At 47.4% G+C, this 26,409-nt stretch overlaps 11 non-coding genes across 11 annotated transcripts; all 11 read right to left on the reverse strand.

Annotated features, from left to right (window-relative positions):
- Positions 1-1,496: 1,496 nt before the first annotated feature.
- trnal-aag (transfer RNA leucine (anticodon AAG)) lies at positions 1,497-1,579 on the reverse strand. The gene has a single exon. It is a non-coding gene; the product is annotated as a tRNA-Leu (tRNA).
- Positions 1,580-2,733: 1,154 nt separating this feature from the next.
- Positions 2,734-2,805, reverse strand: trnag-ucc (transfer RNA glycine (anticodon UCC)). The gene has a single exon. It is a non-coding gene; the product is annotated as a tRNA-Gly (tRNA).
- A 2,668-nt stretch (positions 2,806-5,473) lies between these two features.
- On the reverse strand, positions 5,474-5,556 carry trnal-aag (transfer RNA leucine (anticodon AAG)). The gene has a single exon. It is a non-coding gene; the product is annotated as a tRNA-Leu (tRNA).
- A 1,161-nt stretch (positions 5,557-6,717) lies between these two features.
- On the reverse strand, positions 6,718-6,789 carry trnag-ucc (transfer RNA glycine (anticodon UCC)). The gene has a single exon. It is a non-coding gene; the product is annotated as a tRNA-Gly (tRNA).
- A 675-nt stretch (positions 6,790-7,464) lies between these two features.
- Positions 7,465-7,547, reverse strand: trnal-aag (transfer RNA leucine (anticodon AAG)). The gene has a single exon. It is a non-coding gene; the product is annotated as a tRNA-Leu (tRNA).
- A 1,160-nt stretch (positions 7,548-8,707) lies between these two features.
- Positions 8,708-8,779, reverse strand: trnag-ucc (transfer RNA glycine (anticodon UCC)). The gene has a single exon. It is a non-coding gene; the product is annotated as a tRNA-Gly (tRNA).
- A 675-nt stretch (positions 8,780-9,454) lies between these two features.
- On the reverse strand, positions 9,455-9,537 carry trnal-aag (transfer RNA leucine (anticodon AAG)). The gene has a single exon. It is a non-coding gene; the product is annotated as a tRNA-Leu (tRNA).
- A 542-nt stretch (positions 9,538-10,079) lies between these two features.
- trnag-ucc (transfer RNA glycine (anticodon UCC)) lies at positions 10,080-10,151 on the reverse strand. The gene has a single exon. It is a non-coding gene; the product is annotated as a tRNA-Gly (tRNA).
- Positions 10,152-20,800: 10,649 nt separating this feature from the next.
- On the reverse strand, positions 20,801-20,883 carry trnal-aag (transfer RNA leucine (anticodon AAG)). The gene has a single exon. It is a non-coding gene; the product is annotated as a tRNA-Leu (tRNA).
- Positions 20,884-22,360: 1,477 nt separating this feature from the next.
- trnal-gag (transfer RNA leucine (anticodon GAG)) lies at positions 22,361-22,443 on the reverse strand. The gene has a single exon. It is a non-coding gene; the product is annotated as a tRNA-Leu (tRNA).
- A 2,852-nt stretch (positions 22,444-25,295) lies between these two features.
- trnam-cau (transfer RNA methionine (anticodon CAU)) lies at positions 25,296-25,367 on the reverse strand. Its single transcript has one exon. It is a non-coding gene; the product is annotated as a tRNA-Met (tRNA).
- Between the last annotated feature and the right edge of the window lie 1,042 nt (positions 25,368-26,409).

Raw genomic sequence — 26,409 nt, forward strand, 5'->3', positions numbered from 1 at the left:
TAGCGAGGCATCTGGATGGAAATTGTCCCACTGGACAGACGCAGCATGGGTTCATAAAGGGCAGGTCGCGCCTAACTAATTTAGTGGAATATTTTGAGGACATTAACAGTGCGGTAGATAACGGGGAGCCAATGAATGTGGTATATCTGGTATATCTGGATTTCCAGAAAGCCTTTGACAAGGTGTCACACAAAAGGTTGTTGCATCAGATAAAGATGCATGGCATTAAGGGGAAAGTAGTAGCATGGATAGAGGATTGGTTAATTAATAGAAAGCAAAGAGTGGGGATTAATGGGTGTTTCTCTGGTTGGCAATCAGTAGCTAGTGGTGTCCCTCAGTGATCAGTGTTGGGCCCACAACTGTTCACAATTTACATCGATGATTTGGAGTTGGGGACCAAGGGCAATGTGTCCAAGTTTGCATACGACACTAAGATAAGTGGTAAAGCAAAAAGTGCAGAGGATATTGGAAGTCTGCAGAGGGATTTGGATAGGCTAAGTGAATTGGCTAGGGTCTGGCAGATGGAATACAATGTTGACAAATGTGAGGTTATCCATTTTGGTAGGAATAACAGCAAAAGAGATTATTATTTAAATGATAAAATATTAAAACATGCTGTTGTGCAGAGAGACCTGGGTGTTCTAGTGCATGAGTCTCAAAAAGTTGATTTTCAGGTGCAACAGGTGATTAAGAAGGCAAATGGAATTTTGTCCTTCATTGCTAGAGGGATGGAGTTTAAGACTGGGGAGGTTCTGCTGCAATTGTATAAGGTGTTAGTGAGGCCACACCTAAAGTATTGTGTTCAGTTTTGGTCTCCTTGCTTGAGAAAGGACGTACTGGCACTGGAGGGTGTGCAGAGGAGATTCACTAGGTTAATCCCAGAGCTGAAGGGGTTGGATTACGAGGAGAGGTTGAGTAGACTGGGACTGTACTCATTGGAATTTAGAAGGATGAGGGGGGGGATCTTATAGAAACATATGAGATTATGAAGGGAATAGAAAGGATAGATGCGGGCAGGTTGTTTCCACTGGCGGGTGAAAACAGAACTAGGGGGCATAGCCTCAAAATAAGGGGAAGTAGATTTAGGACTGAGTTTAGAAGGAACGTCTTCACCCAAAGCGTTGTGAATCTATGGAATTCCTTGCCCAGTGAAGCAGTAGAGGCTCCTTCATTAAATGTTTTTAAGATAAGGATAGATAGTTTTTTGAAGAATAAAGGGATTAAGGGTTATGGTGTTCGGGCCGGAAAGTGGAGCTGAGTCCACAAAAGATCAGCCATGATCTCATTGAATGGTGGAGCAGGCTCGAGGGGCCAGATAGCCTACTCCTGCTCCTAGTTCTTATATTATCCAGTTATGAACTGGGCTTCTCCCTGTGAGGTCTTGCTGTGCGAATGTAAGCAGGAATCTCATTCCAGGAGGCCACCGCTGACCCATTGAATCTTCCTGGGGTTGCACATTTTGCTGGAGAAACGTAACCACGTGGAGGAAAAGTTAATGTCAGAAGTAGGATTCGAACCCACCCCTCCAGAGGAGACTGCAACCTTAACGCAGCGCCTTCGACCGCTAGGCCATCCTGACGCGCTGTAACCAAAGATATGCTCCATCGGCGAATCGATTTAAATTCAATTTTCATCTTCATTTCATTTCAAACTAGATGTGGTTTTACTATTTTTGAACGCCAGCCAGACTCTTGTATCTGAGTGCGATCGTTCTCCAGCACGCTGTGTGTTAAGGAGCTCTCATTTCTGCATTGATCAGTTTGCTCTATTCAACAAAGTCCGTACTGCCGCCTACCTGTTCCTCACACGAAGGTATTACGAGTCTAAGATCTGAGCGGCGTGATGGATCCAATTATACAGTTGCATCTTGGCGACTGGAATCTCTCTGCACAGCTGCTTCTGGTGCTGCTTTCACAGGCTAGTAGCCTAATAGCCCCTCCAGTGTCCAAACACGAGGATGTTCATGCTGTAAAGGCGGCAGAAGAACATTCTGGGAGAAGCCAACTTATTCACATCCGCCAATACAACATGCCAGACTATTTACAACAAGGGAAGTGGAAATTTACGCGGAGTCCTGGGATCATTATTAACTCCTGATCCAGAGTTACTGAGCAGATCATGCCGTCATGAACTTGGCTTCTGCCTGTGGGAACTTGCTGTGCGAATTTAAGCACGAATCTCACGTCCCGAGGCCACCGCTTCCCCTTTGAATGGGAGGTATTGGATCTTCCTGGGCCTGAACATTTTGCTGGAGAAATGTAAGCACGTGGAAGAAAAGTTAATGTCAGAGGTGGCATTCGAACCCTCGCCTCCAGCAAGACAGTTCGGCCATCCTGACGAGCTGGGTGAAATGTTATGCTCCGTGCACAAATAGACATAGACATAGAACATACAGTGCTGTAGGAGGCCATTCGGCCCATCGAGTCTGCACCGACCCACCTAAGCCCTCAATTCCACCCTATCACCCTCATCCCGCAACCGGATAATCCTTCCTACCTTTGTGGACACGAAGGGCAATTTTGCATGGCCAATTCACCTAGCCTGCACGTCTATGGGCTGGAGGAGGAAACCGGAGCACCCGGGGTGAAATTCACGCAGACACAGGGAGAACATGCAGACTCCGCACAGACAGTGACCGAAGCCGGGAATCGAAACTGGAACCCTGGTGCTGTGAAGCAACTGTGCTAACCACGATGCTACCTTGCTGTCCAAAATTTCGAAATAAATTTCTTCTGCGATGGCCGAGAATCGAACACGGGTCAACTGCTTGGAAGGCAACTGTGCTCACCACTGTACCACCATCGCTCACAGACCCGCTTTGAATTATATCTTCATTCGCATTTTCTTTCTAATCAGTTGTGCTTTTCCTATTTTTGAACACCAGCCATAATCCTGAATCTGAGTACCGTCCTTCTCCAAGCCGCTGGGGGCTAAGGAGCTTCGCATTGATTCATTGATCAGTTTGCTGCAATCAACAAAGACCGAACTCCCGCCGACCTGTTCCTCACACGACGGTATTGAGAGTCTAAGATCTGAGCGGCGTGAAGGATCCAATTATACAGTTGCATCCTTCCGACTGGAAACTCTCTCCACAGCTGATTCTGGTGCTGCTTTCACAAACAAGTAGCCAAAGAACCCTTCAGTGTCAAAACAGGAGGTCGCTCATGCTGTAAAGGCGGCAGAAGAACTTTCTGGAAGAAGCCAACTGATTCACGTCCGACAATCCAACCAGCCAGACTATTTACAACAAGGGAAGTGGAAACTTACCCGGAGTCCTGGGATCAGTATTAATTCCTCAACCAGAGTCACTGAGCAGATCATCCAGTTATGAACTGGGCTTCTGCCTGTGGGGTCTTGCTGTGCGAATATCTGCAGGAATCTCATTCCAGGAGGCCACCGCTTCCTCATTGAATGGGAGGTATTGGACCTTCCTGGTGTTGCAAATTTTGCTGGAGGAACGTAACCACGTGGAAGAAAAGGGACTGTCAGAAGTGGGATTCGAACCACACCTCCAGAGAAGACTGCTACCTTAACGCAGCGCCTTCGACCGCTCGGCCATCCTGACGCACGGCGGCCGAAGGTTTGCTCCATGTGCAAATCGATTTAAATTTAATTTTCATCTTCATTTCATTTCAAACTAGATGTGGTTTTACTATTTTTGAACGCCAACCAGACTCTTGCATCTGAGTGCGATCGTTCTCCAACACGCTGTGTGTAAAGGAGCTCTCATTTCTGCATTGATCAGTTTGCTCCAATCAACAAAGTCCGTACTGCCGTCTAACTGTTCCTTACACGAAGGTATTAAGAGTCTAAGATCTGGGTGGCGGGAAGGATCCAATGAGACAGTTGCATCCTGGCGACTGGAATCTCTCTGCACAGCTGCATCTGGTGCTGCTTTCACAGTCAAGGAGCCGAATAACGCCTCCAGTGTCCAAACACGAGGATGTTCATGCTGTAAAGGCGGCAGAATAACTTTCTGGAAGAAGCCAACTGATTCACGTCCTACAATCCAACCAGCCAGACTATTTACAACAAGGGAAGTGGAAATTTACCCGGAGTCCTGGGATCAGCATTAATTCCTCACCCAGAGTCACTGAGCCGATCATCCAGTCATGAACTGGGCTTCTGACTGTGGGGCCTTGCTGTGCGAATTTAAGTACGAATCTCGCGTCCCGAGGCCACCGCTTCCCCATTGAATGGGAGGTATTAGATCTTCCTGGGGTTGAACAATTTTTGGAGAAATGTAACCTCGTGAAAAAAAGGGAATGTCAGAAGTAGGATTCTAACACTCGCCTCCAGAGGAGTCTGCGATCTTAACGCAGCGCCTTCGACTGCTCGGCCACCCTGACGAGCTGCAGAAACTGTGATGCTCGGTGCACAAATAGACATAGAACATACAGTGCAAAAGGAGTCCATTCGGCCCATCGAGTCTGCACCGATCCACTTAAGACCTCAATTCCATCCTATCACCCTCACCCCGCAACCCAATAATCCTTCCTACATTTTTGGACACGAAGGGCAATTACGCATGACCAATTCCCCGAACCAGCTCGTCTTTATGCCGTGGGAGGAAACCGGAGCACCCGGGGTGAAATTCACGCAGACATGGGGAGAACGTGCAGACTCCGCACAGACAGTGACCCAAGCCGGGAATCGAACCTGGAACCCTGGAGCTGTGAATCAACTGTGCTACCTTGCTGCCCAAAATTTCGAAATAAGTTTTTTCTGCGATGGCTGGGAATCGAACACAGGTCAACTGCTTGGACGGCAGCTATGCTCACCATTATACCACCATCGCTCACTGAAGAATTTTAAATTATATCTTCATTGTCATTTCATTTCTAATCAGTTGTGCTTTTCCTATTTTTGAACACCAGCCAGAGTCCTGCATCTGAGTGCCGTCCTTCTCCAAGCCGCTGGGGGTTAAGGAGCTTCGCGTCGTTGAATTGATCAGTTTGCTGCAATCAACAAAGACCGAACTCCCGCCGACCTGTTCCTCACACGAAGGTATTGAGAGTCTAAGATCTGAGCGGCGTGAAGGATCCAATTATACAGTTGCATCCTTGCGACTGGAATCTCTCTCCACAGCTGCTTCTGGTGCTGCTTTCACAAACAAGTAGCCAGAAAACCCTTCAGTGTCCAAACAGGAGGACGTTCATCCAGTAAAGGCGGCAGAAGAGTTTTCTGGGAGATGTCGACTGAGACACCTCGACAATCCAACCAGCCAGACTATTTACAACAAGAGACGAGACATTTACCAGGAATCCTGGGATCATTATTAATTCCTCAAATAGAGTCATGAGCAGATTATCCAGTGATGAACTGGGCTATTGCCTGTGGGGTCTTGCTGTGCGAATATCAGCAGGAATCTCATTCCAGGAGGCCACCGCTTCCCCATTGAATGGGAGGTATTGGATCGTCGTGGTGTTGCAAATATTGCTGGAGAAACGTAACCACGTGGAGGAAAAGGGAATGTCAGAAGTGGGATTCGAACCTACGCCTCCAGAGGAGACTGCGACCTTAACGCAGCGCCTTCGACCGCTCGGCCATCCTGACGCACTGTGGCCAAAGATATGCTCCATGCGCAAATCGATTTAAATTTAATTTTCATCTTCATTTCATTTCAAACTAGATGTGGTTTTACTATTTTTGAACGCCAGCCAGACTCTTGCGTCTGAGTGCGATCGTTCTCCAACGCGCTGTGTGTTCACGAGCTCTCATTTCTGCATTGATCAGTTTGCTCCAATCAACAAAGTCCGTACTGCCGTCTAACTGTTCCTTCCACGAAGGTATTAAGAGTCTAAGATCTGAGTGGCGGGAAGGATCCAATGAGACAGTTGCATCCTGGCGACTGGAATCTCTCTGCACAGCTGCATCTGGTGCTGCTTTCACAGACAAGTAGCCGAATAACGCCTCCAGTGCCAAACACGAGGATGTTCATGCTGTAAAGCCGGCAGAAGAACTTTCTGGAAGAAGCCAGCTGATTCACGTCCGACAATCCAACCAGCCAGACTATTTACAACAATGGAAGTGGAAATTTACCCGGAGTCCTGGGATCAGTATTAATTCCTCATCCAGAGTCACTGAGCAGATCATCCAGTCATGAACTGGGCTTCTGACTGTGGGGTCTTGCTGTGCGAATTTAAGTACGAATCTCGCGTCCCGAGGCCACCGCTTCCCCATTGAATGGGAGGTATGAGATATTCCTGGGGTTGAACAATTTTTGGAGAAATGTAACCTCGTGGGAAAAAAGGCAATGTCAGAAGTAGGATTCTAACCCACGCCTCCAGAGGAGACTGCGTCCTTAACGCCGCGCCTTCGGCCGGTCGGCCACCCTGACGAGCTGCAGAAACTGTTATGCTCGGTGCACAAATAGACATAGAACATACAGTGCAGAAGGAGTCCATTCGGCTCATCGAGTCTGCACCGATCCCCTAAAGACCTCAATTCCATCCTATCACCCTCACCCCGCAACCCAATAATCCTTCCTAGCTTTTTGGACACTAAGGGCAATTACGCATGACCAATTCCCCTCGCCTGCTCGTCATAATGCTGTGGGAGGAAACCGGAGCACCCGGGGTGAAATTCACGCAGACATGGGGAGAACGTGCAGACTCCGCACAGACAGTGACCCAAGCCGGGAATCGAACCTGGAACCCTGGAGCTGTGAAACAACTGTGCTACCTTGCTGCCCAAAATTTCGAAATAAGTTTTTTCTGCGATGGCTGGGAATCGAACCCAGATCAACTGCTTGGAAGGCAGCTATGCTCACTATTATACCACCATCGCTCACGGAAGAATTTTAAATTCTATCTTCATTGTCATTTCATTTCTAATCAGTTGTGCTTTTCCTATTTTTGAACACCAGCCAGAGTCCTGCATCTGAGTGCCGTCCTTCTCCAAGCCGCTGGGGGTTAAGGAGCTTCGCGTCGTTGCATTGATCAGTTTGCTGCAATCAACAAAGACCGAACTCCCGCCGACCTGTTCCTCACATGAAGATATTGAGAGTCTAAGATCTGAGCGGCGTGAAGGATCCAATTATACAGTTGCATCCTTGCGACTGGAATCTCTCTCCACAGCTGCTTCTGGTGCTGCTTTCACAAACAAGTAGCCAGAAAACCCTTCAGTGTCCAAACAGGAGGACGTTCATCCAGTAAAGGCGGCAGAAGAGTTTTCTGGGAGATGTCGACTGAGACACCTCGACAATCCAACCAGCCAGACTATTTACAACAAGAGACGAGACATTTACCAGGAATCCTGGGATCATTATTAATTCCTCAAATAGAGTCATGAGCAGATTATCCAGTGATGAACTGGGCTTTTGCCTGTGGGGTCTTGCTGTGCGAATATCAGCAGGAATCTCATTCCAGGAGGCCACCGCTTCCCCATTGAATGGGAGGTATTGGATCGTCCTGGTGTTGCAAATATTGCTGGAGAAACGTAACCACGTGGAGGAAAAGGGAATGTCAGAAGTGGGATTCGAACCCACGCCTCCAGAGGAGAGTGCGACCTTAACGCAGCGCCTTCGACCGCTCGGCCATCCTGACGCACTGTGGCCAAAGATATGCTCCATGCGCAAATCGATTTAAATTTAATTTTCATCTTCATTTCATTTCAAACTAGATGTGGTTTTACTATTTTTGAACGCCAGCCAGACTCTTGCGTCTGAATGCGATCGTTCTCCAACGCGCTGTGTGTTAAGGAGCTCTCATTTCTGCATTGATCAGTTTGCTCCAATCAACAAAGTCCGTACTGCCGTCTAACTGTTCCTTCCACGAAGGTATTAAGAGTCTAAGATCTGAGTGGCGGGAAGGATCCAATGAGACAGTTGCATCCTGGCGACTGGAATCTCTCTGCACAGCTGCATCTGGTGCTGCTTTCACAGACAAGTAGCCGAATAACGCCTCCAGTGCCAAACACGAGGATGTTCATGCTGTAAAGGCGGCAGAAGAACTTTCTGGAAGAAGCCAGCTGATTCACGTCCGACAATCCAACCAGCCAGACTATTTACAACAATGGAAGTGGAAATTTACCCGGAGTCCTGGTATCAGTATTAATTCGTCAACCAGAGTCACTGAGCATATCATCCAGTCATGAACTGGGCTTCTGACTGTGGGGTCTTGCTGTGCGAATTTAAGTACGAATCTCGCGTCCCGAGGCCACCGCTACCCCATTGAATGGGAGGTATGAGATCTTCCTGGGGTTCAACAATTTTTGGAGAAATGTAACCTCGTGGAAAAAAAGGCAATGTCAGAAGTAGGATTCTAACGCACGCCTCCAGAGGAGACTGCGTCCTTAACCCGCGCCTTCGACCGCTCGGCCACCCTGACGAGCTGCAGAAACTGTTATGCTCGGTGCACAAATAGACATAGAACATACAGTGCAGAAGGAGTCCATTCGGCCCATCGAGTCTGCACCGATCCACTTAAGACCTCAATTCCATCCTATCACCCTCACCCCGCAACCCAATAATCCTTCCTACCTTTTTGGACACTAAGGGCAATTACGCATGACCAATTCCCCTAGCCAGCTCGTCTTTATGCCGTGGGAGGAAACCGGAGCACCCGGGGTGAAATTCACGCAGACATGGGGAGAACGTGCAGACTCCGCACAGACAGTGACCCAAGCCGGGAATCGAACCTGGAACCCTGGAGCTGTGAAACAACTGTGCTACCTTGCTGCCCAAAATTTCGAAATAAGTTTTTTCTGCGATGGCTGGGAATCGAACCCAGGTCAACTGCTTGGAAGGCAGCTATGCTCACCATTATACCACCATCGCTCACTGAAGCACTTTAAATTCTATCTTCATTGTCATTTCATTTCTAATCAGTTGTGCTTTTCCTATTTTTGAACACCAGCCAGAGTCCTGCATCTGAGTGCCGTCCTTCTCCAAGCCGCTGGGGGTTAAGGAGCTTCGCGTCGTTGCATTGATCAGTTTGCTGCAATCAACAAAGAGCGAACTCCCGCCGACCTGTTCCTCACATGAAGATATTGAGAGTCTAAGATCTGAGCGGCGTGAAGGATCCAATTATACAGTTGCATCCTTGCGACTGGAATCTCTCTCCACAGCTGCTTCTGGTGCTGCTTTCACAAACAAGTAGCCAGAAAACCCTTCAGTGTCCAAACAGGAGGACGTTCATCCAGTAAAGGCGGCAGAAGAGTTTTCTGGGAGATGTCGACTGAGACACCTCGACAATCCAACCAGCCAGACTATTTACAACAAGAGACGAGACATTTACCAGGAATCCTGGGATCATTATTAATTCCTCAAATAGAGTCATGAGCAGATTATCCAGTGATGAACTGGGCTTTTGCCTGTGGGGTCTTGCTGTGCGAATATCAGCAGGAATCTCATTCCAGGAGGCCACCGCTTCCCCATTGAATGGGAGGTATTGGATCGTCCTGGTGTTGCAAATATTGCTGGAGAAACGTAACCACGTGGAGGAAAAGGGAATGTCAGAAGTGGCATTCGAACCCACGCCTCCAGAGGAGAGTGCGACCTTAACGCAGCGCCTTCGACCGCTCGGCCATCCTGACGCACTGTGGCCAAAGATCTGCTCCATGCGCAAATCGATTTAAATTTAATTTTCATCTTCATTTCATTTCAAACTAGATGTGGTTTTACTATTTTTGAACGCCAGCCAGACTCTTGCGTCTGAATGCGATCGTTCTCCAACGCGCTGTGTGTTAAGGAGCTCTCATTTCTGCATTGATCAGTTTGCTCCAATCAACAAAGTCCGTACTGCCGTCTAACTGTTCCTTACACGAAGGTATTAAGAGTCTAAGATCTGAGTGGCGGGAAGGATCCAATGAGACAGTTGCATCCTGGCGACTGGAATCTCTCTGCACAGCTGCATCTGGTGCTGCTTTCACAGACAAGTAGCCGAATAACGCCTCCAGTGCCAAACACGAGGATGTTCATGCTGTAAAGGCGGCAGAAGAACTTTCTGGAAGAAGCCAGCTGATTCACGTCCGACAATCCAACCAGCCAGACTATTTACAACAATGGAACCTGGAACCCTGGAGCTGTGAAACAACTGTGCTACCTTGCTGCCCAAAATTTCGAAATAAGTTTTTTCTGCGATGGCTGGGAATCGAACCCAGGTCAACTGCTTGGAAGGCATCTATGCTCACCATTATACCACCATCGCTCACTGAACAACTTTAAATTCTATCTTCATTGTCATTTCATTTCTAATCAGTTGTGCTTTTCCTATTTTTGAACACCAGCCAGAGTCCTGTATCTGAGTGCCGTCCTTCTCCAAGCCGCTGGGGGTTAAGGAGCTTCGCGTCGTTGCATTGATCAGTTTGCTGCAATCAACAAAGACCGAACTCCCGCCGACCTGTTCCTCACATGAAGACATTGAGAGTCTAAGATCTGAGCGGCGTGAAGGATCCAATTATACAGTTGCATCCTTGCGACTGGAATCTCTCTCCACAGCTGCTTCTGGTGCTGCTTTCACAAACAAGTAGCCAGAAAACCCTTCAGTGTCCAAACAGGAGGACGTTCATCCAGTAAAGGCGGCAGAAGAGTATTCTGGGAGATGTCGACTGAGACACCTCGACAATCGAACCAGCCAGACTATTTACAACAAGAGACGAGACATTTACCCGGAATCCTGGGATCATTATTAATTCCTCAAATAGAGTCATGAGCAAATTATCCAGTGATGAACTGGGCATCTGCCTGTGGGGTCTCGCTGTGCGAATATACGCAGGAATCTCATTCCCGGAGGACAACGCTTCCCCATTGAATGGGAGGTATTGGATCTTCCTGGCGTTGATCATTTTGCTGGAGAAATGTAACCACGTGGAGGAAAACTTAATGTCAGAAGTGGGATTCGAACTCACGTCTCCAGAGGAGACTGTGACCGAAACGCAGCACCTTCATCCGCTCGGCCATCGGTACGCACTGTGACAAACGGTGTGTTCCGTGCACGAATCGATTTAAATTCTATCGTCATTGTCATTTCATTTCAAACAAGAACAAAGAACAAAGAAAAGTACAGCACAGGAACAGGCCCTTCGGCCCTCCAAGCCCGTGCCGACCATGCTGCCCGTCTAAACTAAAATCTTCTACACTTCCTGGTTCCGTATCCCTCTATTCCCATCCTATTCCTGTATTTGTCAAAATGCCCCTTCCATGTTACTATCGTCCATGGTCCCACCGCCTCCTCCGGCAGCGAGTTCCAGGCACCCACTACCCTCAGTGTAAAAAACGTGCCTCGTACATCTCCTCTAAACATTGCCCCGCGCACCTTAAACCGATGCCGCCCAGTAATTAACACCCCTAGCCTGGGCAAATGCCTCTGACTATCCACTGTGTCTATGCCCCTCATAATTTTGTAGACCACTATCAGCTCGCCCGTCAACCTCCGTCGTTCCAGTGAGAACAAACCGAGTTTATTCAACCGCTCCTCATAACTAATGCCCTCCATACCGGGCATCATCCTGGTAAATCTCTTCTGCACCCTTCATAAAGCCTCCACACCCTTCTGGTAGTGTGGCGACCAGAATTGAACACTCTACTCAAAGTGTGGCCAAACTAAGGTTCTATACAGCTGCAACGTGACGTGCCAATTCGTGTACTTAGTGCCCCGGCCAATGAAGGCAAGCATGCCGTATGCCTTTCTGACTACCTTCTCCACCTGTGTTGTCCCTTTCAATGACCTGTGGACCTGTTCACCTTGATCTCTCTGACTTTCAATACTCTCGAGTGTTCTACCATTCACTGTATATTCCCTACCTCCATTAGACCTTCCAAAATGCATTACCTCACATTTGTCCGGATTAAACGCCATCTGCCATCTCTCCACCCACGTCTCCAAACGATCTAAATCCTGCGGTGTCCGCTGACTGTCCTCATCTCTATCCGCAATTCCACCAACCTGTGTGTCGTCTGCAAACTTACTTATCAGACCAGTTACATTTTCCTCCAAATCATTTATGTTTTCTAAGAACAGCAAAGGTCCCAGCACTGATCCCTGCGGAACACCACTAGTCACAGCCCTCCAATTAGGAAATCACCCTTCCATTGCTGCACTCTGCCTTCTATGACCTAACCAGTTCTCGATCTAACTTGCCAGCTCACCCCTGATCCCGTGTGACTTCAATTTTTGTGCCGGTCTACCATGAGGGACCTTGTCAAAGGCCTTACTGAAGTCCATATAGATAACATCCACTGCCCTACCTGCATCAATCATCTTTGTGACCTCTTCGAAAAACTGAGTTTACCTTGACAATCCAACCAACCAAACTACTCACAACAAGAGAAGAGGAATTTTACCCGGAGTCCTGGGATCAATGTTAATTCCTCAACCAGAGTCACTGAGCAGATCATCCAGCCCTGAATTGGGTTTCTATCTGTACGGTCTTCTTGTGCGAATCGAAGCAGGAATCTCATGTCCTGAGGCCACCGCTTCCCCATTGTATCTGAGTTATTGGACCTTCCTGAGGTTGAACATTTTGCTGCAGAAATGTAACCTCGTGGACGAAAAGTTAATGTCAGCAGTGGGATTCGAACACACGCCTCCAGAGGAAACTGCCACCTGAATGCAGTGTCTACGATCGCTCGGCCATCCTGAGGCGCTCTGGCAGAAGCCCTGCTCCGTGCACAAATCGATTTGAGATCTTTCTTAATCATCATTTCATTCTAAACTCGATGTGATTTTCCTATTTTTGAACCACAGCCAGAGTCTTGCATCCGACTGGCATCCTTCTCCAAGCCGCTGGGGGTTATGGAGTTTCTCAACGCTGCATTGACCTGTTTGCTCCAATCAACAAAGACCAAACTGCCGCCGACCTGTTCCTCATTATTGAGAGTCGTAGATCTGAGCGGCGTGAAGGATGCAATTAGACTGTTGCATTCTTGCGACTGGAATCTTTCTCCACAGCTGCTTCTCTTGCTGCTTTCACAGACAAGTAGCCAAAGAACCCCTGCAGTGTCCAAACAGGAGGACGTTCATCCAGTAAAGGCGGCAGAAGAGGACTCTGGGAGAAGTCAACTGAGTAACCGCGACAATCCAACCAGACAGATTATTTACAAGATAAGAGGAATTATACCCGGAGTCCTAGGATTAATATTACTGCTTCAACCAGAGTCACTGAGCAGATTATCCATTCATTAAGTGGGCTTTTTCCTGTGGGAATTTAAGCACGAATCGCACGATACGAGGCCACCTCTCCCATTGCATGGGAGATATTGGATCATCCTGGGGTTGAATATTTTTCTTGAGAAATGTAACCTCGTGGAGGTAATGTTAATGTCAGATGTTGAATTCAAACCTACGCCTCCAGAGGAAACTGCGACCTTAACGCAGCGCCATCAACCGCTCTGCTATCCTGACGCTTTGTGGCAAAGGGTATGCTCCGTGCATAAATAGATTTAAGTTCGATCTTCACCGTTATTTCATTTCGAACGAGATGTGCTTTTCCTATTTTTGAACGCCAGCCAGAGTCACGTATCTGGGTGCCATTCTTCTGCAAGCCTCTGGCGGTTAAGAAGCTTCTCATTGATGCATTGATCTGTTTGATCCAATCAAAAAACCCGAACTGCCGCCGACCTGTTCCTCACACGAAGCTATTGAGAGTCTAAGATCTGAGCGGCGTGAAGCATGCAATTAGAGAGTTGCATTCTCGCGACTGGAATCTCTCTCCACAGCTGCTTCTGCTCCTGCATTCACAGACAAGTAGCCAAAAAACACCTTCAGTGTCCAAACAGGAGGAGTTTCATGCAGTAAAAGCGGCAGAAGAGGATTATGTGAGAGGTTAAATGAGTCACCTCGACAATCCAACCAGCCAGACTATTTACAACAAGTGAAGAGGAATTTTGCCCGGAGTCCTGGGATCCATATTAATTCCTCAACCAGAGTCACTGAGCAGATTATCCGGTCACTAGCTGGGATTTTGCCAGTGGGGTATTGCTGTGCCAATTTAAGCAGGAATCTCACGTCCTGAGGCCAACGGTTCCCCATTGAATTGGAGGTATTGGATGTTTGGTAGTTGAACATTTTGCTGGAGAAATGTAACCTCGTGGAAGAAAAGTTAATGTCAGAAGTGGGAGTCGAACACAGGCCTCAGAGAAGACTGCGATCTTAATGCTGCGACTGGGACCTTAAAGCAGCGCCTTCGAACGTTCGGCCACCCTGCCGCGCTGTGGCAACAGATATGCTCCGTGCACAAATCGATTTAAATTCTATCTTCTTCGTAATTTCCTTTCAAACAAGATGTGCTTTTCCTATTTTTGAACCCCAGCCAGAGACCTGCATCTGAGTGCGATCTTTCTCCAAGCCGCTGGGGGGGGGGGGGGGGGGGGGGTTAAGGAGCTTTTCATTGCTGCATTGATCAGTTTGCTCCAATCAACAAAGACCGAGCTGCCGCCTACCTGTTCCTCACTTGAAGGTATTGAGAGTCTAAGATCTGAGCGGCGTGAAAGCTCCAATTAGACAGTTGCATCCTGGCGACTGGAATCTCTCTCCACAGCTGCTTCTGGTGCCGCTTTCACAGACAAGTCGACAAAGAACCCCTTCTGTGTCCACACAGGAGGAAGTTCATCTCATGTCCTGAGGCCACCACTTCCCAATTGAACCGGAGGTATTGGATCTTCCTGGGGTTGAACATTTTGTTTGAGAAACATAACCTCGTGGAAGAAATGTTAATGTCAGAAGGGAATTCGAACGCACGCTTCCAGAGGAGACTGCAAACTTAACGCAGCGCCTTCGACCGCTCGGCCATCCTAACGCTTTGTGACAAAACATATGCTCCGTGCACAAATCGATTTAAATTCTATATTCATCGTAATTTCTTTTCACACTTCATGTGCTTTTCCTATTTCTGAACACCAGCCAGAGTCCCGTATCTTAGTGCCGTCCTTCTCCAAGCCGCTGGTGTTTAACGAGCTTCTCATTGCTGCATTGATCAGTTTGCTCCAATCATCAAAGACCGAGCTGCCGCCTACCAGTTTCTCACGCGAAGGTGTTGAGAGTCTAAGATCTGAGCGGCGTGAAAGCTCCAATTAGACAGTTGCATCCTGGCGACTGGAATCTCTCTCCACAGCTGCTTCTGGTGCTGCTTTCACAGACAAGTAGACAAAGAACCCCTTCAGCGTCCAAACAGGAGGACATTCATCCAGCAAAGGCGGCACAAGAGGATTCTGGGAGAGGTCAACTGAGTCACCTCGACAATCCAGCCAGACAGGCTATTTACAACAAGAGAAGAGGAATTCGACCCGGCGTCCTGGGATCAATATTAATTCCTCAACCACAGAGCAGATCATCCAGTCATTAACTGTGCTATTGCCTGTGGGGTTTTGCTGTGCCAATTTAAGGAAGAATCACATGTTCTGAGGCCACCAATTCCCCATTGAATCGGAGGTATTGCATCTTCCTGAACTTCAACGTTTTGCTGCAGAAACGTAACCTCGTGGAGGAAAAGTTAATGTCAGAAGTGGGACTCGAAGCCACGCCTCCAGAGGAGACTGTGACCTTAACGCAGCGCCTTCGGCAGCTCGGCCATCCTGACGAGGTGTGGCCAAATATATGCTCCATGCACAAATCGATTTAAATTCTACCTGCACTTGCATTTCTTTTCAAACTTGATATGCTTTTCCTATTTCTGTAACCCAGCCAGAGTCCCGTATCTGGGTGCCATCCTTCTCCAAGCCGCTGGGGTTTGAGGAGCTTCTCATTGCTGCACTGATCTGTTTGCTCCAATCAACAAAGACGGAACTGCCGCCGACCTGTTCCTCACACGAAGGTATTGAGAATCTAAGATCTGAGAGGCGTGAAGGATCCAATATAACAGCTGCATCGTGGCGACTGGAATCTCTCTCCACAGCTGCTTCTGGTGATGATTTCACAGACTAGTAGCCTAATAACCACTCCAGTGTTCAAACAGGATGAAGTGCATCCAGTTAAGGCGGCAGAAAAGGATTCTGGGAGAAGTCAACTGAATCACCTCGACAATCCAACCAGACCGGCTATTAACAACAAGGGAAGAGAAATTTTGGCAGGCGCCCTGGGATCAAAATTAATTGCTCAAACAGACTCACTGACCAGATCATCTATCGTGAACTGGGCATCTGCCTGTAGGGTCTTGTTCTGCCAACTAAAGCAGGAATCTCACGTCCTGAGGCCACCACTTCCCCATGGAATCGAAGTAATGGACCTTACTGGGGTTGAACATTACATGGGGGAAAAGTTAATGTTAGAAGTGGGATTCGAACCCACGCCTCCAGAGGAGAGTGCCACCTTAACGCAGCGCCTTTGACCGATCGGACATCCTGACGCGTTACGACAAAATATATGCCCCGTGCACAAATCTATTTAAATTCTATCTTCATTGACATTTCTTTCCAAACTTGATGTGATTTTACTATTTTTGAACCCCAGCCAGTGTCCTGTATCTGAGAGCCTTCCTTCTCCAAGCCGCTGGGGGTTAAGGAGATTCTCATTGCTTCTTTATCAGTTTTCTCTAATCAAGAAAGTCCGAACTGCCGCCTTGCTGTTCCTCACACGAAGGTATAGAGAGTCTAAGATCTGACCGGCGTGAAGGATCCAACTAGACAGTTGCATACTGGCGACTGGAATCTCTCTCCACAGCTGCTTCTGGTGCTGCTTACACAGACAAGTATCCGAATAACCCCTCCAGTGTCCAAACAGGAAGAAGTTGATCCAGTAAAGGCGGTAGAAGAGGATTCTGGGAGAGGTCAACTGAGTCATCTCGACAATCCAACAAGACAAGCTATTTACACCAAGAGAAGAGGATTTTTACCCGAAGTCCTGGGATCAATATTAATTAGTCAACTAGACTCACTGAGCATATCATCCCGTCATAAGACCATAAGACATAGGAGCGGAAGCAAGGCCATTCGGCCCATCGAGTCCACTCCACCATTCAATCATGGCTGATTTCAACTCCATTTACCCGCTCTCAATACAAGCCCTTAATTCCTCGAGAAATCAAGAATTTATCAACTTCTGTCTTCAAGACACTCAACGTCCCGGCCTCCACCGCCCTCTGTGGCAATGAATTCCACAGACCCACTACTCTTTGGCTGAAGAAATTTCTCCTCATCTCTGTTCGAAAGTGATTCCCTTTTATTCTAAGGCTGTGCCCCCGGGTCCTAGTCTCCCCTGCTCATGGAAACAACTTCCCTACGTCCACCCTATCTAAGCCATTCATTATCTTGTAAGTTTCTATTAGATCTCCCCTCAACCTCCTAACCTCCAATGAATATAATCCCAGGATCCTCAGACGTTCATCGTATGTTAGGCCTACCATTCCTGGGAACATCCGTGTGAATCTCAGCTGGACCCGCTCCAGTGCCAGTATGTCCTTCCTGAGGTGTGGGGCCCAACATTTCTCACAGTATTCTAAATGGGGCCTAACTAATGCTTTATAAAGCTTCAGAAGTACATCCCTGCTTTTATATTCCAAGCCTCTTGAGATAAATGACAACATTGCATTTGCTTTCTTAATTACGGACTCAACCTGCAAGTTTACCTTGAGAGAATCCTGGACTAGGACTCCCAAGTCCCTTCGCTCTTCAGCATTATGAATTTTGTCACCGTTTAGAAAATAGTCCATGCCTCTATTCTTTTTTCCAAAGTGCAAGACCTCGCACTTGCCCACGTTGAATTTCATCAGCCATTTCTTGGACCACTTTCCTAAACTGTCTAAATCTTTCTGCAGCCTCCCCACCTCCTCCATACTACCTGCCCCTCCACCTATCTTTGTATCATCGGCAAACTTAGCCAGAATGCCCCCAGTCTCGTCATCTACATCGTTAATATATAAAGAGAACAGCTGTGGCCCCAACACTGAACCCTGCTGGAGACCACTCGTCACCGGTTGCAATTCCGAAAAAGAACCTTTAATCCCAACTCTCTGCCTTCTGCCTGACAGCCAATCGTCAATCCATGTTAGTACCTTGCCTCGAATACCATGGGCCCTTATTTTACTCAGCAGTCTCCCGTGAGGCACCTTATCAAAGGCCTTTTGGAAGTCAAGATAGATAACATCCATTGGCTCTCCTTGGTCTAACCTATGTGTTATCTCTTCAAAGAACTCTAACAGGTTTGTCAGGCACGACCTCCCCTTACTAAATCCATGCTGACTTGTCCTGATCCTACCCCGCACTGACAAGAATTTAGAAATCTCATCCTTAACAATGGATTCTAGAATCTTGCTAACAACTGAGGATAGACTAATTGGCCTATAATTTTCCATCTTTTTCCTTGTTCCCTTCTTGAACAGGGGGGTTACAACAGCGATTTTCCAATCCTCTGGGACTTTCCCTGACTCCAGTGACTTTTGAAAGATCATAACTAACGCCTCCACTATTTCTTCAGATATCTCCTTTAGAACTCTAGGATGTATCCCATCTGGGCCCGGAGATTTATCAATTTTTAGACCTCTTTGTTTCTCTAGCACTTTCTCCTTTGTGATGGATACAATATTCAACTCAGCCCCCTGACTCTCCTGAATTGTTGGGATATTACTCATGTCTTCTACTGTGAAGACTGACGCAAAGTACTTATTTAGTTCCTCAGCTGTTTCCTTGTCTCCCATCAGTAGATTACCAGGGACATTTTGGAGCGGCCCAATGTCTACTTTTGCCTCCCGTTTGTTTTTAATGTATTTAAAGAAACTTTTATTATCAATCCTAATGTTACTTGCTGGCCTACCTTCATAATTGATCCTCTCTTTCCTTATTTCTCTCTTTGTTATCCTGTTTGTTTTTGTAGCCTTCCCAATCTTCTGACTTCCCACTACTCTTTGCCACATTATAGGCTTTCTCTGTTGCTTTGATGCATTCCCTAACTTCCTTTGTCAGCCATGGCTGCCTAATCCCCCCTCTGATAACCTTTCTTTTCTTTGGGACGAACATCTGTACTGTGCCCTCAATTACTCCCAGAAACTCCGGCCATTGCTGTTCTACTGTCTTTCCCACTAGGCTCTGCTCCCAGTCGATTTTCGTCAGTTCCTCCCTCATGCCCCTGTAGTTACCTTTATTTAACTGTCACACATTTACATCTGATTCTATCTTCTTTCTTTCAATTTGGAGATTGAATTCTACCATATTATGATCACTGCCTCCTAAGTGTGCCCTTACTTTAAGATCTTTAATCAATTCTGGCTCATTACATAAAACTAAGTCCAGAATGCCTGTCCCCTCGTGGGCTCCATCACAAGCTGTTCCAAAAAGACCCCTCCTGTAAACATTCAATTAATTCCCTTTCCTTGGGTCCACTGGCAGCATTATCTACCCTGTCCACCTGCACATTAAAGTCCCCCATGATCACTGTGACCTTGCCTTTCTGACACGCACTTTCTATTTCGTGGTGCATTTTGTGACCCTGGTCCTGACCACTGTTAGGAGGCCAGTACATAACACCCATTATGGGGTTTTTTGCCTTTGTGGTTCCTCAACTCTACCCACGCAGACTCCACATCATCTGACCCTATGTCGTTTAGTGCTATCGATTTAATTTCATTCCTAATTAACAAGGCAGCCCCGCCCCCTCTGCCCACCTCTCTGTCTCTTCGATAGGTTGTGAATCCCTGGAGGTTTAAATGTCAGTCCTGAACCCCCTGCAACCACGTCTCTGTGATGCCTACCACATCATACCTGCCAGTCATAATCTGGGCCACAAGCTCATCTACCTTGTTCCGTACACTGCGCGCATTTAAATATAGCACCTTTAATTCTCTATTGACCGTCACTTTTTGTTTTCTTAGTGTGGTGGACCTCGGTTTACTGAGGCTTTCCATACACTGTGTCATATTTTGTGGGACGGGGACTATCGTAACCTCTCCTGAGTTCTGTCTTTTCGTGCGTTTTTGTATTCCTAAGCAGCTACGCTTCCCACTGATTACTTCACCTCATGGTTCCCTGACTCCCCCCCCCCCACCATTCTCTAGTTTAAAGTCCGACTGACCACCCTATTTACTCTTTTCGCCAGAACACTGGTCCCAGCTCGGTTCAGGTGGAGACCATCCCAACGGTATAGGTCCCCCCTGTCCTAAAACTGATGCCAGTGTCCCATGAAAAGGAACCCCTCTTTCCCACACCTCTCTTTCAGTCACGTATTATCTTCCCTTATTCTTGCCTCCCTATGCCAATTTGCACGTGGCTCGGGCAGTAATCCGGAGATTATGACCCTTGAGAACCTGTTTTTTAATTTGAATCCTAGCTCTTTATAATCTCTAAACAGGTCCTCTTTTCTAGACTTTCCTATGTTGTTGGTATCGACATGGACCACAACAACTGGGTCCGCCCCCTCCCTCACCCGTATCCTTTCAAGCCGGTCAGAGATGTCCCGCACCCTCGCACCGGGCAGGCAGCTTATCATGCGGGACCCTTTATCCTGCTCACAAAGGATACTATCTATCCCCCTGATAATAGAATCCCCTACAACTACAACTTGCCTATTTACTCCCTCCCCTTGAATGGCCTGCTGAACCATGGTGCCTTGGTCAGCTGACTCATCCTTCCTGCAGCCCTGTTCGCCATCCACACAGGGAGCAAGTGCCTCATACCTGTTGGACAGGGTCAAGTGCTGAGGCTCCTGAGTTCCTGACTGCTGCTTCCCGTTACCTGCCTGACTTGCAGTCGCACCCTGCTGTCCCTGGCCACCGGCAGGATTTAAACTACTACTGTCATGAACTGGGCTTCTGCCTTTCGGGACATGCTGTACGAATTCAAGCAGGAATCTCATGTCCTGAGGCCACCGCTTGCCCATTGAATGTGAGGTATTGGATCTTCCTGGGGTTGAACATTGCGTGGAGGAAAAGTTAATGTCAGAAATGGGATTCGAACCCACGTCTCCAGAGGAGACTGCGACCTTACCGCAGTGCCTTCGACCGCTCGGCCATCCTGACGAGGTGTGGCCAAAGATATGCTCCATGCACAAATCGATTTAAATTCAACCTTCACCGACATTTCATTTCGAACTTAACGCTCTTTTCCTATTTTTTTAACCCCAGCCAGAATCCTGTATCGGAGAGCCATGCTTGTCCAAGCCCCTGAGCGGTAATGACCTCCTCATTGCTGCATTGATCAGTTTTCTCCAATCAACAAAGACCTAACTGCCGCCTACCTGTTCCTCACACGAAGGTATTGAGAGTCTAAGATCTGAGTGGAGTGAAGGATCCAATTGGAGAGTTGCATCCTGGCGAATGGAATCTCTCTCCACAGCTGCGTCTGCTGCTGCTTTCACAAACAAGCAGCTGAAGAACCGTGAAGTGTCCAAACAGGAGGAAGTTCATTGCAGAATAGGATTCTGGGGAGGTCAACTGAGATACCTCGACATTCCAACCAGCCAAACTATTTACTAGAGAAGAGAAACTTTACCCAGCGTCCTGCGCTTAATATTAATTCCTCAACCAGACTCACTGAGCAGATGATCCAGTCATGGACTGTGTTTCTGTCTGTGGGGTCTTGCTGTGCGGATGATAAGCAGGAATCTTATGTCCTGACGCCACCTGTTGAATCGGAGATATTAGATCTCCCTGGCGTTGAACGCTTTGCTGGAAACACATAACCTCGTGGAGGAAACGTTAATGTCTGAAGTAGGATTCGAACCCACGCCTCCAGAGAAGACTGCGACCTTAGCGCAGCGCAGCGCAGCGCCTGCGACCGCTCGGCCACGCTGCCACTTTGCGACAAAATATATGCTCCGTGCACAAATCTATTTAAATTCTATCTTCATTGTCTTTACATTCCAAGCTTGATGTGATTTTACTATTTTTGAACCCCAGCAGAGTCTTGTGTCTGAGTGCCATCCTTCTCCAAGCCGGTGGTGTTTAAGAAGATTCTCATTGCTGCATTGAACAGTTTTCTCTAATCAAGAAAGTCCGAACTGCCGCCTTACTGTTCCTCACACAAAGGTATAGAGAGTCTAAGATCCGAGCGGCGTGAAGGATCCAACTAGACAGTTGTATACTGGCGACTGGAATCTCTCTCCACAGCTGCTTCTGGTGCTGCTTACACAGACAAGTAGCCGAATAACCCCTCCAGTGTCCAAACAGCAGGAAGTTGATCCAGTAAAGGCGGCAGATGAGGATTCTGGGAGAGGTCAACTGAGTCACTTCGACCACCCAACAAGACAAGCTATTTACAAAAAGAGAAGAGGAATTTTACCCGGAGTCCTGCGATCAATATTATTTCCTCAACCAGGCTCACTGAGCAGATCATCCAGTCATGGACTGGGCTTCTGTCTGTTGGGCCTTGCTTTGCGAATGTGAGCAGGAATCTCATGTCCTGACGCCACCGCTTCCCAATTGAATCGGAGGTATTGGATTTTCCTGGTGTTGAACGGTTTGCTGGAAACACGTAACCTCGTGGAGGAAAAGTTAATGTCAGAAGTGGGATTCGAACCCACGCCTCCAGAGGAGACTGCAACCTCAACGCAGCGCCTTGGACCGCTCGGCCATCCTGACGCGCTGTGATCCAAGATATGCTCCATGGGCAAATCGATTTTAATTCAATTTTCATCATCATTTCATTTCAAACTAGATGTGGTTTTACTATTTTTGAACGCCAACCAGACTCTTGTATCTGAATGCCATTCTTCTCCAAGACGCTGTGTGTTAAGGAGCTCTCATTTCTGCATTGATCAGTTTGCTCCATTCTACAAAGTCCGTACCACCGCTTGCCCATTGAATGTGAGGTATTGGATCTTCCTGGGGTTGAACATTTCGTGGAGGAAAAGTTAATGTCACAAGTGCGATTCGAACCCACGTCTCCAGAGAAGACTGCGACCTTAACACAGCGCCATAAGCCACTCGGCCATCGTGATGCGCTGGCGTCAAAAACAAGTTCCGTGTACAAATCGACTTAAATTCTATCTTCATTGTCATTTCATTTCAAACAAGATATGCTTTAGCTACTTTTGAACCCCACCCAGTGTCCTGTATCTGAGTGCCATCCTTGTCCAAACTGCTGGGGGTTAAGGAGCTTCTCATTGCTGCATTCATCAGTTTGCTCCAATCAACAAGGACCAAAGTCCCGCTCAACCTGTTCCTCGCACGACGGTATTGTATGTCTAAGATCTGAGAGACGTGAAGTATCCAATTGGAGAGTTGCATTCTGGCGACTGCAATATCTCTCCACAGCTGCTCCCTTTGCTGGTTTCAGAGACATGGAGCCGAACAACCCCTCCAGTGTCCAAACAGGTGAACGGTCATCCAGTGGAGGCGCCAGAAGAGTGTTCTGGGAGAAGTCAACTTAGTCACATCGACTGCAGTGTGGGTAGCTGAAGAACAGGTGTCCAAGACCGGATCAGACTGAAAGCAATACTTTGACACCAATAAAGAAAATCGCAGATGTGCTGCTGACAAATAGCAACTTGTTTCCGTTTGGTGTGAGTGAGAATATAAATAGCAGAGGATGCTTTCAATCCATCGACTTCTGGGTTATGGGCCCAGCACGCTTCCGCTGCGCCACTCTGCTCGTGGTTGACTCTCTTCGGGGTCGGACTTGAGGCAAGGTTTGAAGAAATCAGTAACAGCGTGATTTATGTTCCCAGACGGGTGAAACTGCCGTCCCGAACTTCGTTCTATGAAGATGATTCCAGTCACTCCCCACATTCCCATCAGAACAACGTCACAGAATCAATCACATCACCTTCACAGAACAACCATTCAGCACGAAACTAAATTATCTGAACTGTGCTGACCAGAATCAGTGTGCTCAAATGTGTATTCTTGTTGAAAGAAAAAATGAGGAAGTGAATAGTTGTGTGGCTGCCGCAGGGCAGTAATGACGTACCTCCTGGTTTCAGGAGGAGAGTTCGGTAGGGAAACCGTGCTGGGCCATTACCCTGAGGACGAGGAATCGAGGCTGTTCTCTGCTATTTACATTCTTCCTCATACCAAAAGTAAACATAACGCACGGTCCTCCTGTTTGCTTTGCAGCAGATACCTGTCAGAAATGTCTTGCAGTCACATCCCGACATTAATCCCTGGAATGAAGATGGGAGCATGACACATTACAACATTGTAAAGCTCACACAGAGGGAACCACGGAGAAAATGTTTTAAAGTCTCAGCATGTCTGACAGCATCTGCAAGGAGAGAAAAGAGCTAACTTTTCGAGTGCAGGTTACCCTTAGTCATCGCTGGACCGGAAACGTTCTCCAGTAGTACCCCACGGCGGGGCAATATAGATAGATAACGATATCCAGTAATATCTCGCAGGGGGCCAATAAGGAAATAAATCTTTATCGAGCAATGAATCACAATAGAAACCGAGTTCCCATCTTCCCCTCTCGGATGGATGTGAACAGTCGAACGTGCCAGACTATTTACAAGAGAAGACGAATTTTACCCTGAGTCCTGGGATCTCTATTAATTCCTCAACCAGAGTAACTGAAGCAGATTATCGAGTCATTAACTGGGCTTTTGCATGGACCTTGGGTAGGGTGCTCTTTCCAAGAGCCGGTGCAGACTCGATGGGCCGAATGGCCTCCTTCTGCACTGTAAATTCTATGATTCTATGATGTTGGGTCTTGCTGTGCGTATTTAAGCAGGAATCTCATGTCCTGAGACCAAACCTTTCCCATTCAAAGGGAGGAATTGGATCTTCGTGAGGTTGAAAATCTCGCTGGAGAAATTTAACCTCGTGGAGGAAAAGTCAATATCAGGAATGCGATCTGAACCCATGTTTCCAGAAGAGACTGCGACCTGAACGCTGCGCCTTTGACCACTCAGCCATCCTGATGCGCTGGCGGCAAAAGTGAGATCCGTGCACAAATCGACTTAAATTCTATCTTTATCGTCATTTAATTTCAAACAACATATGCTTTTCCTACTTTTGAATGCCAGCCAGTCTCCTCTATGTTAGTGCCCTCCTTCTCCAAGCCGCTGGAGGTTAAGGAGCTTCTCGTTGCTTCATTGGTCAGTTTGCTTCAATCAAGAAGTACCGAATCTCCGCTCTACCTGTTCCTCACACGAAGATGTTGAGAGACTAAAATCTGAACGATGTGAAGCATCCAATTGGAGAGTTGCATTCTGGCGACGGCAATCTCCTTCCACAGCTGCTTCCGGTCTTGTTTTCACAGAAAAGTAGCCGAAGAACCCCTCCAGTGTCCAAACAGGTGAACGTTCATCCAGTAGAGGCGGCAGAAGAGTGTTCTGGGAGAAGGCAACATCGTCACCTCGACTGTACTGTGAGAACAGGTGTCAAAGAGCGGATCGGAGTGAAAGCAAATTTTTGATACTAATAAATAAAAAGGCAGATGTGCTGATGACAAATCGCCACATGTTTCCGTTTGGTGTGAGTGAGAATATAAATAGCAGAGGATGGTTTCGATCCATCGACCTCTGGGTTATGGGCCCAGCACGCTTCCGCTGCGCCACTCTGCTCGTGGATGACGCTTTTCGGCGCCGGTCTTGAGGCAAAGTTTGAAGAAATCAGTAACAACGTGAACAACGTTCCCAAAGAGGTGAAACTTTCTTCCCGAACTTCATTCTATGAAGGTGATTCCAGTCACTCCCACTTTCCCATCAGAACAACGTCACAGAAGAAATCACATCACCTTCACAGAACAAACACTGAGCACGAAGGTAAATTAACTGAAATATGCTGACCAGAATCAGTGTGCTAAAACGTGTGTTCTTGTTGAAAGAATAAATGAGGAAGTGAATAGCTGTGTGGCTACCGCAGGGCAGTAATGTTGTGTCTCCTGGTTTAAGGAGCAGAGTGCCGCAGCGGAAGCGTGCTGGGTTATTAGCCTGAGGTCGAGGATTCGAGGCTGTTCTCTGCTATTTACATTCTCCCTCACACCAAAAGTAAACACAACACACGTTCCTGTTTGCTTTGAAGCAAATACCTATCAGAATGTTTCTTGCAGTCTCATCCCGACATTAGTCCCATGAATGAAGAAGACATAAGAACATAAGAACTAGGAACAGGAGTAGGCCATCTGGCCCCTCGAGCCGGCTCCGCCATTTAATGAGATCATGGCTGATCTTTGTGGACTCAGCTCCACTCTCCGGCCGGTTCACCATATCCCCGAATCCCTTTATTCTTTAGAAAGACATCTATCTTTTTCTTAAAAACGTTTAAAGAAGGAGCCTCAACTGCTTCACTGGGCAAGGAATTCCAGAGATTCACAACCCTTTGGGTGAAGAAGTTCCTCCTACACTCCGTCCTAAATCTACCTCCCCTTATTTTGAGGCTATGCCCCCTGATTCTGTTTTCCCCGACCAGTGGAAACAACCTGCCCGCATCTATCCTATCTATTCCCTTCATAATTTTATATGTCTCAATAAGATCCCCCCCGCATCATTCTAAACTCCAATGAGTACAGTCCCAGTCTGCTCAACCTCTCGTCATAATCTAATCCCCTCAACTCTGGGATCAACCTAGTGAATCTCCTCTGCAGTCCCTCCAGTGCCAATATGT

The sequence above is a fragment of the Scyliorhinus torazame genome, chromosome 24 (genome assembly GCF_047496885.1).
Source record: "Scyliorhinus torazame isolate Kashiwa2021f chromosome 24, sScyTor2.1, whole genome shotgun sequence".
Classification (NCBI taxonomy): domain Eukaryota; kingdom Metazoa; phylum Chordata; class Chondrichthyes; order Carcharhiniformes; family Scyliorhinidae; genus Scyliorhinus; species Scyliorhinus torazame.